Genomic DNA, 18,559 nt, shown 5'->3' with positions numbered 1-18,559 from the left:
AGGTCTGGTTCATCGGGGATGAATCAGAGGTGTGTGAACATGTCCTACTGTGTGTGAGCTAAGTAGTGAACACGATTTGGTAAAGGTAGCGGTGAGAGGCCATGTAGGAGTACATGGTGGGTTGTCTCATTGAAACCGTCCTTAGGAACTGAGTTCTGTGTTTGTGATCCATGACTCAGCTACTACCATACATTGGGCCCTGAAATATGACCCCGCTCGACTTCTTAATCACCCTTGTCCTCTGTCCAGGAGTTGCAAGTAGTTTCTGGTGTTTGTAGTATGCTGGAGGCCATGGACAGCGCTGACCGTAGGGGTGGGCTGTGATGCGGTAGGCACGTGGCCGGGTAAACCGGGCGCCCGTTTGGTGTCACGGAACCCTGTTCACATCGTTTGGGGCTGTGAGCGAAACTCCGGCCGGATCTCCTCATGGATGGAACCCGAATAGGCGATAAACCTGGACTAGAGACTTGAGTGTTTAGGTAGGTCGTGGTCTACACCCACGTCGGCTTTCGCTTGAAGTCTGCCGAGCACATGTCGTGTGCAGACGCTAAGTGGTGGAAACATGTATGAAGAAGTACACCCCTGCAGGGTTAACATCATCTATTCGAATAGCCGTGTCCGCGGAAAAGGACTTCTGGGTTGCTTGTATCAGTTCATAGACAAGTGAAAGTGGATACTCTAAAATACGCAAGATAAGCGTGAGTGCTATGGATGGCGTTCTCGTAGGGAGACGGGAGCGGATCCATAGTGGTGTATTGATATGGTGAATATGTGGACTCGTGTGCGCCACCTCAGAAGAGTCGCTTGCAGTCGTAGTTTAGGATAGCCAACGAGTCAAAGCTGGCTTGCTGCAGTTAAACCCCACCACCCCTTTGTTGATAATGATGCATATGTAGTTAGTTCTGATGTAAGTCTTGCTGGGTACATTTGTACTCACGTTTGCCCATTTTATGTTTTTGCAGAGAGACTTCAGTCTCACTAGTAGTTCCGCGTGGACTTCGACGTTTAGCTTGATACCTCAGCTACGATCTTGTGCCCTCGGCAGGATCTGATAGATAGTCAGGCTTCTCAGCCTTTTCATTTATAGATGTCTGTACTCAGACATGATAGCTTCCGCTTGTGCTTTGACTTGTATGCTCTGATTGTTGGGTCGTGAGACCCACGTTTGTAATGTCTCGCTCCTCGGAGCCTATTGAATAAACTACTTGAGTCGTAGAGTCATTTTGTGATGCCATGTTGTATTTGCACATATCGAGCATATTGTGTGTATGCTATTGAAATGCTTGGTATGTGTGGGATCTGACCATCTAGTTGTTTATCTTTAGTAGCCTCTCTTACCGGGAAATGTCTCCTAGTGTTTCACTGAGCCATGGTAGCTTGCTACTGCTCCGGAACACTTAGGCTGGCCGGCATGTGTCCTTCTTCGTTCATGTGTCTGTCCCTTCGGGGAAATGTCACGCATTGAGTATCGGAGGCCTGTTAGCCCGCTACAGCCCGGTTTACCGGAGTCCTGCTAGCCCAGTGCTACAGCCCGGACCCGCTTGCTGATGACCGACACGTTCGATGCTGGGTCATGGATGCCTGTCCCTGTAAGTCTGTGCCACTTTGGGTTTACGACTAGTCATGTCAGCCCGGGCTCTTTATCATATGGATGCTAGCAACATCATCATATACGTGAGCCAAAAGGCGCAAACGGTCCCGGGCTAAGGTAAGGCGACACCCGTGGGAATACTGTGCGTGAGGCCGCAAAGTGATATGGGGGTGTTACAGGCTAGATCGATGTGACATTGAGTCGGGGTCCTGACATGGTCGCATGATGATTGATGATAAAGGATGGTCAAGGTTCAAATCTAAATCATATCTTGCGGTAGGGGATGATGTAAAAATCGAACTTTCTCGGCAAGGAGAGCTGGTCCAAATCAACTTTGAAATTCTTCAGTAGCAGCACGCAACTGCCGAACTGATCTATCCTCCGAGAGATTTTGATGTAATAATCTGGCATGGTGAAACAAGTGTCCTGTGTGTATAAGTAGTATGATAGTATTATTTATCACATGGTATATCGTTGATAGAATTGCAACTCTCATTGCTAGTTAGGAACTGTCGTTCAATTTCATTCCAACAGCTGTCGTGCTTTATTCAATTTTGTGTATTCTCCTTGCGACATCATCTAAAACCAGCGCCGTACCGATCACTTGCAATATGAAAAGCGCCGAGGTAGAACACATGGGCCCCCAAACATGCAGGGTGGGTCTGCGGCCCAAAGTCCAGAACCGTGAGCCTGTCTGAGTATTATATTCTCAGCTGAACCCCCATAATGCCCGTGCGTTGCACGTAACATCAAGATGCATTTGTATGAGTATTTTATCTTGTGAGAGAAAAGGATGAACTAGGGAAGGCCTTATTTGCAAATGTGGAGAGGTGTGTGGGTACCTTTTTGCAAAATTGCCATAGTTTCCTTCCTATCCGTCAGATATAAATCGGACGACCTATATTGGAGGATGGCAGGCACACCGTCATCACCAACTCGTCTATACTGTGATAAAAACAAGTCTGTTTTTTATAATTACTAGCAATATGCCCGTGCGTTGCACGGAACATCAAGATGCATTTGTATGAGTAGTTTATCCCGTGGGAGAAAAAAATGAACGAGGGAAGGCCTTATCTGCAAATGTGGAGAGGAGTGCGGGTAAATTGTCATAGTTTTATTCCTATCCATTAGATATAGATTGGACGGCCTATATTGCAGGATGGCAGGCACACCATCATCACCAACTCTGCTTTTTTATAAGAAAAAAATAGAGAATATATATATTCCCCTTGATTGTTCTTATGTATAAAGTTGTGATATAAAAGATTTGTATATTTCTTTACAGAGGGAGTATCTCTTTGTCAAAAATATATTTAGGTGTAACTAGTTACTCCTGTCTTTCTACTTCCTTCCGCTGATATGTGGGGCAACCGGCAACGGGGTCCACGTGCGATATGCACAAATTAGAGTGCACAACTGCACGGTAGACACACCCCGGACGTAGCACCGCAGTAATGCCCGATGAGCCGTCAAATCACCCCGGTTCTAGCTTTAGGAGTAAGCTGGACGGACGAAGCGGCAATATTTCACTGGGCCTAAATCCCCTTCTCCCTCATCTGCTTGTTCAGAGAAAAACCCCTCTCGGCGATTGCATAGGGTTTTCTCATGGAGAACCAGGTACGGATTCTTCATCCATCCCCGATAAATCCAAGTCCCTTGGTCGCATGTAATCCTAGGATGGCAGCCACCCCCGTTGATGCATTTTTCTTCCTACTGAATCTAGTGTGTTTCATTTGCAGTGCCCAAAGTGCGAGGACCCTACAGGTTTCTGCGCCCTCGGCGAGACGCCACACTTGTTCCTTCTTATCCTAACACAGGATTTTAAAATGCGCACATTATGTTCCTAGAATCCTCTTTTCTATCCGGGAGGGTGGTTTTTTTTTGAACATGCCGTCGACTAATTTGGAAATTTGGATTGCTATATTTGGATAAAAGGTAGTACTAGTACGATGGTCAACACTGACGTGAAGGAGGAAGTTATTTCTAGATTTGGATAGGGAATACATTGTGTTCTCGTATTATTTTTCCTGCAGTGCATTATTTGCTCTACCAGAACACATGTACTATGGATGTTCGGCCTTGCCATAACTGAATACACTAGTTTAATGGTCACAGTGAAGACAAGCCATGGATATAAGTTTCGAGTTGGGTTCATGAACCAAGAAGATCACTGCTTTTTTTATGGCCGAACTTGGATAAACTTTCTCAAGTGTTACGGACTGAAAGTTGGCGCACGAATGTTGATGGAAATAGCAGAACCTGGTCTCATCTTCACTGCGATCTTCCACCCTGACGTCATTCCAATTGTTCATCCATGTTAGTTTTGTATCTGGTTCTTGATTGTTGCCTTGATTACTTCTTAATCCACCTATTCTGTCTAACTAATCACAATTTAACTTTAGAAGTAGCAACGAATCTCTCACGAAGATGCTACTTCTAACTAATATTTTCTTATAATTGGTGGCACGTGTAGGTTTTTTTAGAGTTAAGCAGGCTGCTCGTTTGTTATTCTGTAATAACTCGGCTGTTAGTGATGGCACTGAAGTTGACTGGGACGATATCCACAAGTTCATACAGTTTATTGATCGTCTTGAGGTCCTTGTGGGGCGTTTCAATGGTGGAAGGCCACGTGGGATATGTGTGCCACTGCTGCACTCATTGAACAAGTCCAACTGTGTCAAGAAACTTATGGTACGAGCTGTTTTCTGTTATATATGTTGTTCATAAACTATTGCTTATACACAGTTGTACAACTGTGATCTTCTTGAAACAGAAACTACCCAGTTCTATTGTTCCTATACAGATGCCTGACCATGGTCGGGTCAGACTTACGCTTGGTCACAACATGATGTTTATGTCAACCTACTCCATTCCCCTTGGAGGTGAAAATATACTTATTCATGGGTGGTCTCAAATAATGAAGGCACGTCCATCTTGGAGAATAGGACAAAAGATTATGTTCATGCTTTTCCATGGCTCTAAAGTAAATATCCTGTTTATTGACCACATTGCGAGATGAAGCCGCTTTCTGAAGGTTGTGGATGCGCGGGGTGGCGCCTGGGCCTTGTCCTGGGGCTTGGCAGCCTCACCCTTGATTAACTATAGGCAAAGTAGCACTGTTCGAGGCATGCTTTGTACGATTGAACATGTATAAGTACTCATACTACTTTGAGCTTTGGTTGTTAAGTGCCCCTACTGGTTTCGGTTAATGTTGTTAAGTACTCCTGCTGCTTTACAGTCTATCATCTTTTTTCAGTCCTGTCTTCCTCCATTGGCCAAAACCAAACCAGCGCCGGCGGGGCCGCCTGCTTCCGCCTCCCACGGCTGGCTGCGCCTCAGCGCATGCATCGCCGCCCCACCGTCTCCTAAATCATTGACGCCGACGTTCTCCGCGTGCTTTGGTGCGCTCGCCGCGGCGCCGCCCTCTCGCGTTGTCAACATGGTCAATAAACAATATGAATCGGCAGAAGTACGTGGAGAGGATGACAGTAGGGGCCCACCATGTCAGCGTATGGAAAAATAAAATGCTTCCTCCTAGTGTTTTCCTGACATCTGGGACCCACGACATTGTGACCGTATATAGTCAGTAGACAAGAGAACAACACAAGATCGGCTAACACCTCAGACGTAGCTGCTCGAGCAGTATTTTTTTGTTATTGTTGAGATGGAGCAGGGTTTGAACTGGGCTATGGCCCATCTAGCCCAGGCTTATATTTTATGTTCACCATGTGACCAGCCCAGCTATTTTTTCTTTGTGAAACTAAGCCCAGTTTATTTTTTTTGAAGAATACCCAATCTAGGCCTACTTATTTTTCTATGCCCTGATGGGCTGCAACTCTTTCAAGACGCCTGCAAATCTTAAAAGTAATATGAAATGGGTTGTAAATATAAAAACAGATGACAAATTGGCAATTACTTTATAATTTCTGAATTTTTTCACATTTTACGATTCCTATTTCACTGGGCATTAACCTAATTTAAATATATCTTCAAAGTACTTTAAATCTGGCTCGATATTTCGGTATTAAAAATAGTTTGGAACCCACAGAAATATGCGAAATTGGCCCTCGCCAACCAAAAAAAACGACTGCAATAAATTGCATAAGAAGTTGCAATGAGCAATATATAAATTATTAAAAAAAAGATAGAGTGGTCTGACTTGTGGGCCTATTAAGTTGACGCGTAGACAAGATTTTTTAAGTTATTATATACGTCAACAAACGATTCTAGCAGACGTAACCGTTGGATGTCAATCCAACAGCTGTCGTGTTTCTTCAATCTTTGATCTTCTTGCTCCAGCCGCCAAAGCAGCGCCGGCAGGACCGCCTGGTCCCGCCTCCCGTGGCTGGCTGTGCTGCCGCACAGGCCTCACCGCCCCCTACTACTCCCACCGCTGGCCAGGGCATCCCTGTACTCACCCACACCCCCTGTTATTCTGCGGCGATGGCAACCTCACACCGCAGCCGACCCAGTGAACCCTCGTACTCCTCTCCACGCGGGCTTCCACTGGCGCGTCTTCCTCGGCTCCGCGTTGCCCCCTCCCTAGGCCTCGCCGTCATCCACTGTCGTGGTGCTCTTGGCGCGGCGTGGTCAATGTTGTCAACGACCGACTTCCATTGGAACAGTACTGTACGTGGAGAGGCTGACAGCTGGGTCCACGGCAGCCGCAATGAAGTGCCTCCTTATTACGCGAACATAATTATTCCTCCACCTGACAGCAGGGACCCACCAGACGGGCCACCGTATTCCGCAAAAAAAAAGTTTCCCCCTGACTGCTGGGACCCACCAGCTACATCTTCGCACGCAAGGTAGTCCGTCCGGGCAAAAAAAAAACGATTCGCCCTCCTGACTGCTGGGACCCACCAGCTACATCTTCGCACGCAAGGACGTGCGTGACAGTCGGGACCCACCTGGTCGAAGCGTACGTAGCATTGTCATTCTGGTCACGAACGTGTACGTACATATATACTGGTCGATGTAGAGACGCGCACGTGTCGCAGTAGAGGCGCGCACGTAGCATGTACATGTATGTACATCGGCCAGTGTGCAAGAAAGAAAATACGGCCAAGTACGTACATACGGGCGGGGTCTCAAACGCCTACTCGCGCTTATATACGTACGGCCAGGGCTCGTGTACATGGCTGGGTCCGAACGGAGAAACAGCGTCGTCGTCGTGTTCATGGGGGCCAACCGGCTGGGTCAGAACAGAATGCGTCATCGTGTTCATCGGGAGGGCTTGGACGGAACAAGCGATGGAAACGAGGCCCAGCGTACCGCACAACGGAGGAAACGGCCTTGTGTTCGACCGGCCACATTCAAAACGGGATCCTGTTCATCAGGAGGGGTCTGGCGTACCGCAAAACAAAGGAAACAAACCTCCTACGGTCTAAACGGGGGTCCTGTTGATCGGGAGGGGTGTGGCATGCCGCAAAACGGATGAAACGGACTTGTGTCGGAGCGCTACGGTCGAAACGGGGGTCCTGTTCATTGGGAGGGGTGTGGCATACCGCAAAACGGGACTCCACGGGGTACTGTTCATCTCCACCATCGACCTCCTCCAGCCTCCACGGGCTACTGTTCATCCACCATCGACCTCCTCCAGCCTCCACCTATGACTGTTCATCCACGGGCTCCTGTTCATCCAGCCTCCATCGTGCGCTACTCCACCGGCAACTGTTCAACCACCCGTCTCCACGGGCTCCTGTTCAACCACCCCTCCACATGCTACTGTTCATCCACCCCTCCACCGTCTACTGTTCATCTAGCCCTCCACAGGGTCATCCTGTTCATCCAGTCCTCCACGGGGTCCTGTTCATCCAGCCCCAACCGGCTCGATCAATTGGGCTCCTGTTCATCCAGAGGCAACGCCACGGGTCCTATTCATCCACTCCCACCGCTCACTATTCATCCACCCCCCGCAACGCTCACTATTCATCCAACCCCCCTGGAACGCTCACTGTTCATCCAGAGGCAGCATCGATCGGTTTCAGTTAGCAGCAGTAGCGAAGGAATCGCTCGATCGCTCGGGTTCAGTAACGCGTAGCCTGTAGTGCAATCGCTCGGGTTCAGTTAGGCGACGCCTCGCTTGGGTTCAGTTAGAGCCCAACGCCTCGCACACACGCGCGTACGTGTACGAGAGAAACGCGCATCGCTCGGCCCCCGACCACCCGCCGGGAACTCCCCGAAATTTTCCTTGCCCTCGCTTCTACCACGGTTTTTTCCGTCATGGACGGCCCAAAGAATGTCATGCAGCTGCGTCTCCGGCCCGCCCAGGATGAAAAGCCCATTTTCTGTCATGATTTTTTGTCATAGAAGTAGCAGCCCACCACATCTATGATGATACCGGGTTTTGTCACAATTATTGTCATAGAAGTGTCATAAGTATGACAGAGTTTTTTTCGTTCGGCCCAAAATGTCACGGATGTGTCTTTTTTTTGTAGTGTAAAGGTTTCCATTCTGGTGCAACAAGACCAAGAACGCCAGGATGGTAGGATGGAGGTCATCTACGAGCCCACCGTAGCGTCACGACCAGAGGCTTTTCCCAGGAGAAGACTACTTTTGTCAGGATAAGCTATACTACTTGTGCCCTTTCAAATCCGGCCGTTGCGGGATCCCTTGCCGCCAACATTTGGGAAGAGTACCAAGGCCACTATAAATAGGACTTAGCCACCACCATAGAAAGGGGGACAGATTGAACTAGCTCACCACACACCATCTCCCTCGAGATCAAGAACACCTCACCTCCTGAGGCCACTTCATCCATTGTACTAGTTCATCATCAGCCTACAAGGCAATCCACCACACCACACTGGAGTAGGGTGTTACACCACAACGGTTGCCCTAACCAATATAAAATGTTGTGTCTCTTTGTCTCTTTGAGCTTGACGCGCCAGGCTTAGGAGGATCGCGAGTAGGTAGGCTGGGTAGAATGAGATCTCCGCACACACCCTAATGTTCGAACCTCTCAAGGGTTTGCGGAACCCATAATCCAACATTTGGCGCGCCAGGTAAGGGTGCGTCGGATCCTCTCCTCCATCGAGCGGTCTCCTGCCACTTCGACGCCTCCATGGCCGACGCATGCCGAGCTCGCGTCGAGCGTCGGGCAGCAGCCGCCGCCCGCGTTGCTCAGACGGCTCTGGTGGGTGATGGCTGTGCCCGTCGCGCTCCGTCTCCGGCGGCTAACGCCGCCACGGGCCCTGCCGGCCATGAGCAGCAAGCTTCATCGCTGCACCCGTCGGTGCGCCGTGACGGGCGCACTGCTACTCCGTCAGTGACCCCAGCAGCTTCGTCATCCCACGCGCGTCGTGGCCAGGCGGATGCGCAGGCCGCTCTGCTCATGGTGCGAGAGCTTCTTCGCTACTGCCCGGTGGGTGACCTCTATGAGGAGTGGCTCGAGTGGATCACTGAGCTCGTCAGCGTCGCACACTGGGGTTCCGCCAAGCCGGCTCACTCACTGCCTCAGCAGCCACCTGCAGCGGGTGTCGTGGCGCACGGGGCTCGTCCACCACCTCCAGCCCAAGGCATCATCGTCGGCCTAGGGCGTGCGGCACCGCGGCACGACCCGCCGCGCCCTGCACCGGCTTGGGAGGACGTGAGCTGCCAGGTGGTGCAGCGACTGCAAGGAGATGCGCGCGTGCTTCCAGCACCCCAACACCAGGCCTGTGTATTGCCGCAGGAGGTGGCGGTGCGCGTGCACCAGGACCAGGGTCTCTCTTCTCGGGGACCTCTAGTGGCCACGGTAGGATGCTGCGCGTTCACCCGGGAGCTCCATAACGTCGTCTGGCCAAGCAAGTTCAAGCCCGACCTGCCTCCATGCTACGACGGCAATGCCGACCCCGCCGAGCTCCTACAGCTCTACGAGCTGAGCATCAAGGCGGCCAGCGGCGATGAGAAGATCATGGCAAACTGGTTTCCGATGGCCCTCAAGGACGGCACGCATTCTTGGATGGTGAACCTACACGAGGGGTCGATCTCTTATTGGGAGGATATGTGCTCCCGCTTCATCGCCAACTTCTAGGGCACTCGCGACCGCCCGCTGGCCGCAGGTGACCTACGTTGCATCAAGTAGCAACCTGGAGAGACCCTGCAGAAGTACATCTAGCGCTTCAACAACGTGCGCATCAAGATTCCCAAGGTGTCGGACGAGGCCATCGTTTCAGCATTCTCTGATGGCATCCGCGATGTCAAGATGAAGGAGGAGCTCGCCATCCATGAGGATCTCTGCACGGCTCTGGAGATGTTCAACATGGCAAACAAGAGCGCGACGGCTGAGGAGGGGTGCCTCTCCCTCCTCGAGCTCCCCGATGCTGATCCAGAAGACAAGAAGACCAAGACCAAGGACGTGAAGTGCAAGGGGCCAGCCGTACTTGCGGCCAAACTAGAGACGAAGCGCGGCTATGACCACCCCGAGTCATCCAAGAGAAAATGGCCATTCTGCGTCTTCCACAATGTTTATAGTCACAACACCAGTGACTGTTAGGAGCTCAGGGCCCTCCACAACGGGCGCCTTGGTCGATGCCCCAAGCACAATGATCGAGGCTACGATCGTGGAGGTGGCAGAGGTGGAGGACTCGGAAGAACGCGACCGTTGTCAGGAGTGGTGCGACCAGCCTCCGAACGCGACCGTCATCAGGAGTGGCGTGACCAGCCTCGCGAGGATTGCTGGCAAGGCCAGCCTCGCGAGGGCGCCTGGAGGGATCAACCTCGAGAGGACAGCCTCAGGGAAACTCAGCTCTACGCCCTCTGCCTCCACCGCCAAGAAGGAACGAGGACCACCACTAGGAGGAGGGGGCTGGGGGCTTTCTGGAGCCTCGAGCCATCGCCTGCATCTTGGGCGGCTCACAAGCCCCGGCTTCCCACCGCATCTTCAAGCAGTTTGTGCGCGAGGTGAACGCAATGCTCCCCAAGCTCGAAGCAACTCTCCCTCTCAGGTGGTCCAAGCGTGCCATTACCTTTATCTCCACAGACCAGCTCAAGTGCGCGACCACTGCTGGCGTGCTCCCTATGCTCTGCTCCCTCGTGATCTGCAACATGGTCATTACCAAGACTCTCATCGACGGTGGAGCTGGTCTTAATGTGCTGTCTGTTCAGACGTTCAACATGCTCCAAGTGCCATACTACTAGCTTCACCCAACCAAGCCATTGTCAGGAGTGACCGACGGTTCTACACACCCGATAGGGCAGGTCCGCCTCCCTGTCACCTCCGGGGAATGCAACAACTACCGCATTGAGCTCATCAACTTCAATGTCACCGTCATCCGCCTGCCCTACAACGCCATCCTAGGGTACCCGACACTGGCCAAGTTCATGGTAGCTATGCACCACGGCTACAACGTCCTCAAGATGCCAGGAAGTGGCGGCATCATCACGGTAGCATGCCAGGAGAAGGATGCGGTGTGCTCCCTCGAGCGCGCCTTCCAGGCTGCGGCGGTCGAGAACCCTGAAGACGAGGGCGGCGTCCTCCCTCCAGAGGTCGCCCCAAGACAAAGAAGCTACAGCTAGGGCAAGGATCTCATGAAGGAACATTGCTCAAGGATGCCGCGCTGAGCCTCGCGTCCCTGGACGCGGCACCTGTCGGTGTCAAAACCGGCGGATCTCGGGTAGGGGGTCCCGAACTGTGCGTCTAAGGCTAATGGTAACAGGAGGCTGGGGACACGATGCTTACCCAGGTTCGGGCATTCTCGATGGAGGTAATACCCTACTTCCTGCTTGATTGATCTTGATGATATGAGTATTACCAGAGTGATCTACCACGAGATCGTAGAGGCTAAACCCTAGAAGTTAGCCTATGATTATGATTGTTCTTGTCCTACGGACTAAACCCTCCTGTTTATATAGACATCGGAGGGGGCTAGGGTTACACAGAGTTGGTTACAGAGAAGGAGATCTATACATCCGAATTGCCAAGCTTGACTTCCACGCAATGGAGAGTCCCATCTGGACATGGGACGAAGTCTTCAATCTTGTATCTTCATAGTCCAACAGTCCGGCCAAAGTATATAGTCGATGAGTCCGGCGCGCAGATTGTCTTCGGCATTGCAAGGCGGGTTCCATCTTCGAATACTCCAAGATAAACTTTGAACACATAGATCGTGTCCAGCTCTGCAAAATAAATTCCACATACCACCATAGAGAGCATAATATTCCACAAATCGAATCCGCTGATAGCTTTTCCTAGCGTGACATCATGCCGTGGCCCAATCACTACAAACCGTTTTCCCAGCCTGCCACTACACGTGTTGCGACGCGGTTTTATTGGCACGTCTTTTCGAAGCAGAGATCATGTTCCCCTTATCGCGGGATTCTCATCAATACGGGCGTGGGTAACCCAACTACGCCTGTTGGTATGATTCCTTAATTTTAGGCAAGTCCCAAACTGTCATGCTGAGGACGCTTGATATTCACCCCCTTTATAGAGGGACCGAGGCCTGTCCCTTTCTTCTCACACTTGCTCCTTCCCCAACCTTGAATTCCAACACCCAAAGCTCATGCTTAAGCACTTCAGACTTTTAATCATGTCCGGATCCAACCTTCAAGGTCGGTGGATGGCCTCCTCTGTCATAGAGGAGGACATCGAGAAGCTCAGGGAGGCCAGGAATCTGACCGCCGACATCCAGCACAGGCTTCCTGCCCAAGGGCAGGTCATCCCCACTCCCAAACCCAACGGGAGCGTTGTATTTGTTTCCCACTTCCTCTGAGGCTTAGGCTTTAGTCTCGAGCCCTTCGTGAGAGGGATCATGTTCTATTACGGGCTAGATTTTTAAGATCTAGCGCCGGATTCCATCCATCACATCTCGTCATTTATCGTCGTGTGTGAAGCCTTTCTCCATGTCACCCCACACTTCGGTCTATGGCTCAAGACCTTCAATGTAAAGCCGAAGGTGATCGATGGGCGACACACGGAGTGCGGAGGCGCTGTAATAAGCAAAAGCGCCGATGCCCCATGGCCAGAAGGTTCCTTCCCGAAGGTGTTCAATTTATGGCAACGGAGGTGGTTCTACATCACAGCTCCCCGAGGCACCAAGTGGGCGGCTGCCCCTACCTTCCGTTCGGGCCCTCTGCCTCGGCTGGCATCGTGGGTCAATGTGGGACTAGACTGGGGGCCTACTAATGACGTGCCAACATTGCAGAGCCGTATTCGGGATCTTCTTGAGAGGGATGTCAGCCTTATTAAAATAACTCAGGTAATGCTAGTTCGTCGGGTCCTGCCGTGCAAACATCGACCTCTCCGGATGTGGGAGTTCAACCCAGAAGGACCGCGAACTATCCAGCACTTCTTCGGCATGGCGCTCGAAGGGATGTATCAGTTATTTTTCGGATCACGCATAAAGTGTCCGGACACCATCCAGGATGTGGGCTTGAAATGTAATCATCCTGATACCCAAGTATGTAACTCTGCCACCAAACACTCTGTTCATATTTATCACATCATTTTTCTGAAAACTATCCGCGGCCAGGATTGGCTCAGCAAAGCGGAAAGGATCAGGTGTCCGGCCCCGCTTCCCGAAGGCTCGCCGCATCCTGCGTTAGCTAGGATGCTTAAACGCGTGCTGGATCAAGTGCCATCGGGGAAGGATGAGGGGAAGAGTAGAGAAGCCGAAAACAAGCTTCATACATTGTACATCCAAACCGTAGGGAGTAATGTCTCCATGGAGGACGATAATCGGGGAGGTGAATCTCAAGTTCCTCCCCCCCACGGGAAGAAAAGGGCTGCCTCTGAAGACCTAGCAATGGAGGCGTCCAAACTAGGGAAGAAGCCTTCGCCAGGGAGCCCTACCCCGGAGGGCGTCCTCACCGCAGAATGCCTGCAAACGGGCCAGCCCTCCACCGAGCTGTAAGTTAATTAAACGTATTTTAATAAATATATACTGCTTTTTCCTCTGTGAACAATAACAAGGACCTATCTCTTGCAGTTCGGTTTGTAGCCCTTCTCAACAGAGTTCGTCTTTGGGGGATCTTCTTCCGGATATGATGGAGAGTGAAACTCCACCTGTCTCCCCGCCCCATGGGACGGGCGACCCCGAGGTGTCGTTACAGAGGATTCCTGATCCGTCAAGGCCAGAAGTCAATGCTTCGGCCACCCGAAGCCCAGAGTGTTCGGCTCCCAAGGAGGTCAATAGGAAGAGTCCGAGACTGTCCGACGCTCATCCGGACACACTGATGGGCCTTCTAGAGCGAGCTGCTCTCTCAGAGGCTCATCGTACTTTAATGGGTACGGTATTCGAGAAGATTTCATCCGCCAAAAGCAGGTTGAATGGAGCTTTTACAAGCCTGCTCAAAGGCTTTGAGGTACGCCAAGAAATATGTAAACTTTCAGCTATACCACACACGCTAGGTGTGCTCTGTGTAGGTAGTAGCCCCTGAGACTCTGGTTGCCAGCCGAGGCGGCAAACGGAGGATCATATTCCCAAGTAATGATCGCGATGCGTTATGTGCAGACGGCTAAATGTCCGGCGGTTGACCGCACTGCTGAGTTCGCCGTACTAAGGCGACAGCTCGATGTGGCAGATGCCGACATCGCGCTTGTGAACAAGCGGCTTGACGAGGCACAGGGTATGTGCTGCTTATCTTTTTTGTCAGCTAATATTTAAGAGGAGCATGATGCTAGTATCTATAATATGCTGTGACTGCAGATGGAGCTGCTGCCGTGGAGGCCCTTTGGGTGGAACTTGCCCTATCCAAGGAACAGGCCAGGAGAAGTGATGCGGCTGCCCTGAAGGCGGCCGAAGAGTTAAGAGCCGAACATGCTGCTCATCGCCAGAGCGAAGATAAACTAGCCAAGATGGCTATGTAGTTGAGAGATGCCGCCGACCGATATGAGCTCCTTGAAAAGGAGGCAAGCAAAATCGGCTGACCTGAAGAAGGCCTTAGGGGAAGCCAAGGAAACACGCTCTGAAATCAGAGCTGCACGGGAGGAGCTTCAACAAGCCGGAGATATCACGGTTGGGAAGCCCTTTTTATTGCGGATGAAGTTCAGAGATCCAAAGTATGCTCCTCTGGATCAGTTATGGAGTGCTGCAGACGCGTACGCTGACCTGGCCAAAAGTACTGCTGATGCGACTGAGTTTTTCAAAGATCGGAAAGATCATGAGGTAGAAAGGTTATTCTGGTCACAGTTCAGTTCCCCGACACGTCTGCTGCCGTTGAATGAAAGGATGGCCGCATGGGCCAAGCTCCATAGGTTGTCCGGACTTGCCATGAAGTCTGTCATACACCATCTATGGCCAAGGGGACCAAGGCCGGACAGTTATTTTGGTTTAGTGCAACAATTCCTTGGCGCTGCATCGCGTATCAACGCTGTGAAGAGGTCGGCGTGCATAGAGGGTGCGCGGATGGCTCTTGCCCATGTTAAAACATATTGGGCGGATATGGAGGCTACCGGTATTGCAACCCGGGGTCCGGCGGGAGGCCAGGACCTGGCCGAGCACTATTTTGAGCAAGTCCTAGAAGGCGCCCGTTTAATAGAAACTCAGTGCTTGAAGAGTATTACGTTCGAGTGACGGATATCTCAATTGTAAAGACAATGTTATTTTGATTATAGAGGCTGTTTTTATACTTTTGCCCGAAAGTATTGTAGTGCCTCCTGTGCGGCCGTTTGTGTATGTATATACCCTGAAAGTTTGCAGTCGTCGGTTTTAGCCCCCACACATACAAGCGGGGGTGTTCGAAAAAGGCACGTAATCACACTTGATCCAACGTCTTGGTCCATTAAGGAGGTGATCGCGCATTGAACTAGGAAATTGGACTATATTGCTTTAACACTTTCACTTAGCCATAGGAGTTTGACAGTGAAACTACTATATAGCCCCTGGTACTTCCGCGTTCAGCCGAATTCGTTGTGCGTACGTACATGACTGGGAAACTAGTCCTTCGTTAATGCGGAGGAATCCTGAAGATTCTGATAAGTCATCGAGTGGTTGACCACTCTCTCGCTATATCATGACAGTCAATTTTCGGCTTTCTCTACTGAGGTGCTCGTCCGGAATAACCATGGCACAATCGGAGTAGTTCTCCCTTGGCCGCCTTAGCCGATAAAACGGAACATAAGGTAGCAAACCCAGGAGCCGGGCAAACCCAACATTTGACCAAAGACATGATTTGGAGCTGATGCATATAAGGCCAAACTCGCGACGCCGAACACTCCCAAAGGTATTCGGACTTTATAACATATACTGGGCTGGAATGAACCCCGAATTACCAGGTACGCACATTAATCTAACGTGGCAAAATGCCAATAACGCCAGTATCCCTCGTGGGTGTAATAAGTACCCATGGGATGTCAAGCAATAAGAGATAGTAAAGAAGGTTTACACAGGGGCTTAATCTAAAAAGAAACCTTTGAGCAGGGCCCTGCTGCACGTCTGTGCCTTTGTCTCTGTTGTGCCGTATCCTGGAAGGGTGCCGCACGATTTGTACCTATAAGAAAGGAAAACTCAGGTAAAAGAGTCCAGTGTAATCGTGCGTGAAGTTGGTTATTCTCAATGAATCATGAAAATGCAATATATTTCTATATTAACAGGGTCAAGCCGAACTGTAGGCTTTGTTACATGTTTGCAGCCCCTAGCACCACCTATGCGGGTATATCTATAGACCCCAGCTCAGGTTTATCCGGGCTATTACCACCGGTGGTGCACCGGACTCGTCTAACCATGTCCGTGGTCTTGACGACCGATCATGTATTCTGGTTGAAGAGGCCGCTTAGTGTTCGGCTGCTAGAGACGCCACATATTCTTCCACACATAAGGAACGCTGTGTGTTTCCGCTAACTGTGATGACCCCGCGTGGACCGAGCATCTTGAGTTTAAGGTAGGCGTAGTGTGGTACTGCGTTGAAGCGAGCGAAGGCCGCTCTTCCGAGTAGTGCGTGATAGCCGCTTCGGAATGGAGCGATATCGAAGATTAATTCTTCGCTTTTGAAGTTGTCGGGAGATCCGAATATAACCTATAATACGAGGGAGCCCGTGCAGCGGGCCTCAATGCCTGGTATTACTCCTTTAAAGGTAGTGTTACTTTGGCTGATTCTTGACGGGTCTATCCCCATCTTGCAGACAGTGTCCTGATATATCAGATTAAGACTACTGCCGCCGTCCATAAGGACTCGTGTCAGATGGTATCCATCAATAATTGGGTCGAGAACCAAGGCAGACGATCCTCGGTGTCGGATACTTGTCGGATGATCCTTGCGATCGAAAGTGATCGGGCAGGCTGACCAAGGGTTGAATTTGGGGGCGACGGGCTCTATAGCGTATACGTCTCTGAGTGCGCGCTTGCGCCTTCTCTTTGGTATATGAGTTGTGTAGATCATATTCACTGTTTTGACTTCTAGTGTGAATTTTTTCTGTCCCAGTGTTCGGCTGGCGAGGCTCATCCTCATCTTCACTTGGCGTCTCCCTTCCTTTTTGTTCGGCGTTTAGCTTGCCGGCCTGCTTGAAGATCCAACATTCTCTATGGGTGTGGTTTGCAGGTTTTTTGGGGGTGCCATGAATTTGAGATAATCTGTCCAGAACCTTATTTAGGCTGGACAGTCCATCCCTGCTGCCTTTGAATGGCTTTTTCCGTTGACCGGGTCAAGAGCCCCTGAATCCGGCATTGACCGCCGTGTTGTCCGGACTCTCCTCATTATTTTGACGCTTGTTTTTATTGCGTCGCAGCTTCCCATTGCCGTCCCTAATTTCGGATGTGCCTGGGTCGCTGGTGCCTCTACGGGCCAACCAGCTTTCCTCACCCTCGCAAAAGCGGGTCATAAGGCTTGTTAGGGCCGCCATTGTCCTCGGCTTTTCTTGGCCGAGGTGTCTGGTGAGCCATTCGTTTCGGATACTGTGCTTAAAGGCCGCTAGGGCTTCGGCATCCGGACAATCAACAATTTCATTCTTTTTAGTGAGAAATCTGTTCCAAAGCTTATGGGATGACTCTCCGGGTTGTTGGATTATGTGACTTAAATCGTCCGCATCCGGAGGTCGGACTTAGGTCCCTTGAAAATTGGCCCTGAAAGAATCCTCATGTTCCTCCCAAATTCCAATTGAGTTTTCGGGGAGGCTTTTCAACCAATGCCGAGATGGTCCTTTCAACTTGAGGGGCAGGTATTTAATGGCGTGGAGATCATCTCCGCGAGCCATGTGGATATGAAGGATAAAGTCCTCAATCCAGACCCCAGGGTCTGTTGTTCCGTCGTATGCCTCTATGTTTACGGGTTTGAATCCCTGTGGAAATTCATGATCCAGCACTTCATCAGTGAAGCACAGGGGGTGTGCGCCGCCCCTGTAATTGGATGTGTCAGGGCATGCTGTAGACGGTTGTTGTGTTCGGGGTTGATTCCAAACTGGTATTCGATCAATATGATTGTTTTGGTGGCTATGATCATGCGCCGGAGCTCGTCCTCTAGATCCATATATGGACCTGGTCGCACCAGCCTTTTTGTCCAGGAGCTCACGCAAATCGTGTGCTGGCTTGTGTGCAGCGTCAGTAGCTGCTCTATCGCGGCCACGAGGTGGTCGGTCCGGCTGATCGGCCGTATTATTCTCCGGCGGGATTGGCTCTATGGCCTCATCGTCGAATTCGGGCAGCAGCTTGCGCTTTGGGTAACTCTTTGTGTGGCGATCGTCGCCATATTTTTCTACAGTTTCTAGCACTTTGTTCCATCTGCGGTTGAGTGTATCCTACGCGGCCTTAAGCCTTTGCTTATGCTTCTTCAGGCTCCTCACGATGTCCATAAGCCTTTTGTGGAGGTGTTCTTGTTCCAAACATTTTTCCGGGATGATGAATGCGTCGTCGTCCAGACTGTCCTCCTCTCCGGAGGCAGGTTGATGAGTTTTACCCTCGGGATCGCCATGATCGCGCGTCTGCTCCCGGCTATGTTTGGCGTGCCCTGGCTCATCCTGCTCCATCACTGGGTCCATGGGGTCGTCGTTTCCTTTGGAGTCGACCGGGGTATTAATTTTTCTTGCGCTTTTATCGCTATTTTTACTATGGT

The sequence above is a fragment of the Triticum dicoccoides genome, chromosome 7B (genome assembly GCF_002162155.2).
Source record: "Triticum dicoccoides isolate Atlit2015 ecotype Zavitan chromosome 7B, WEW_v2.0, whole genome shotgun sequence".
NCBI lineage: Eukaryota > Viridiplantae > Streptophyta > Magnoliopsida > Poales > Poaceae > Triticum > Triticum dicoccoides.
This window is presented reverse-complemented; position numbering follows the sequence as displayed.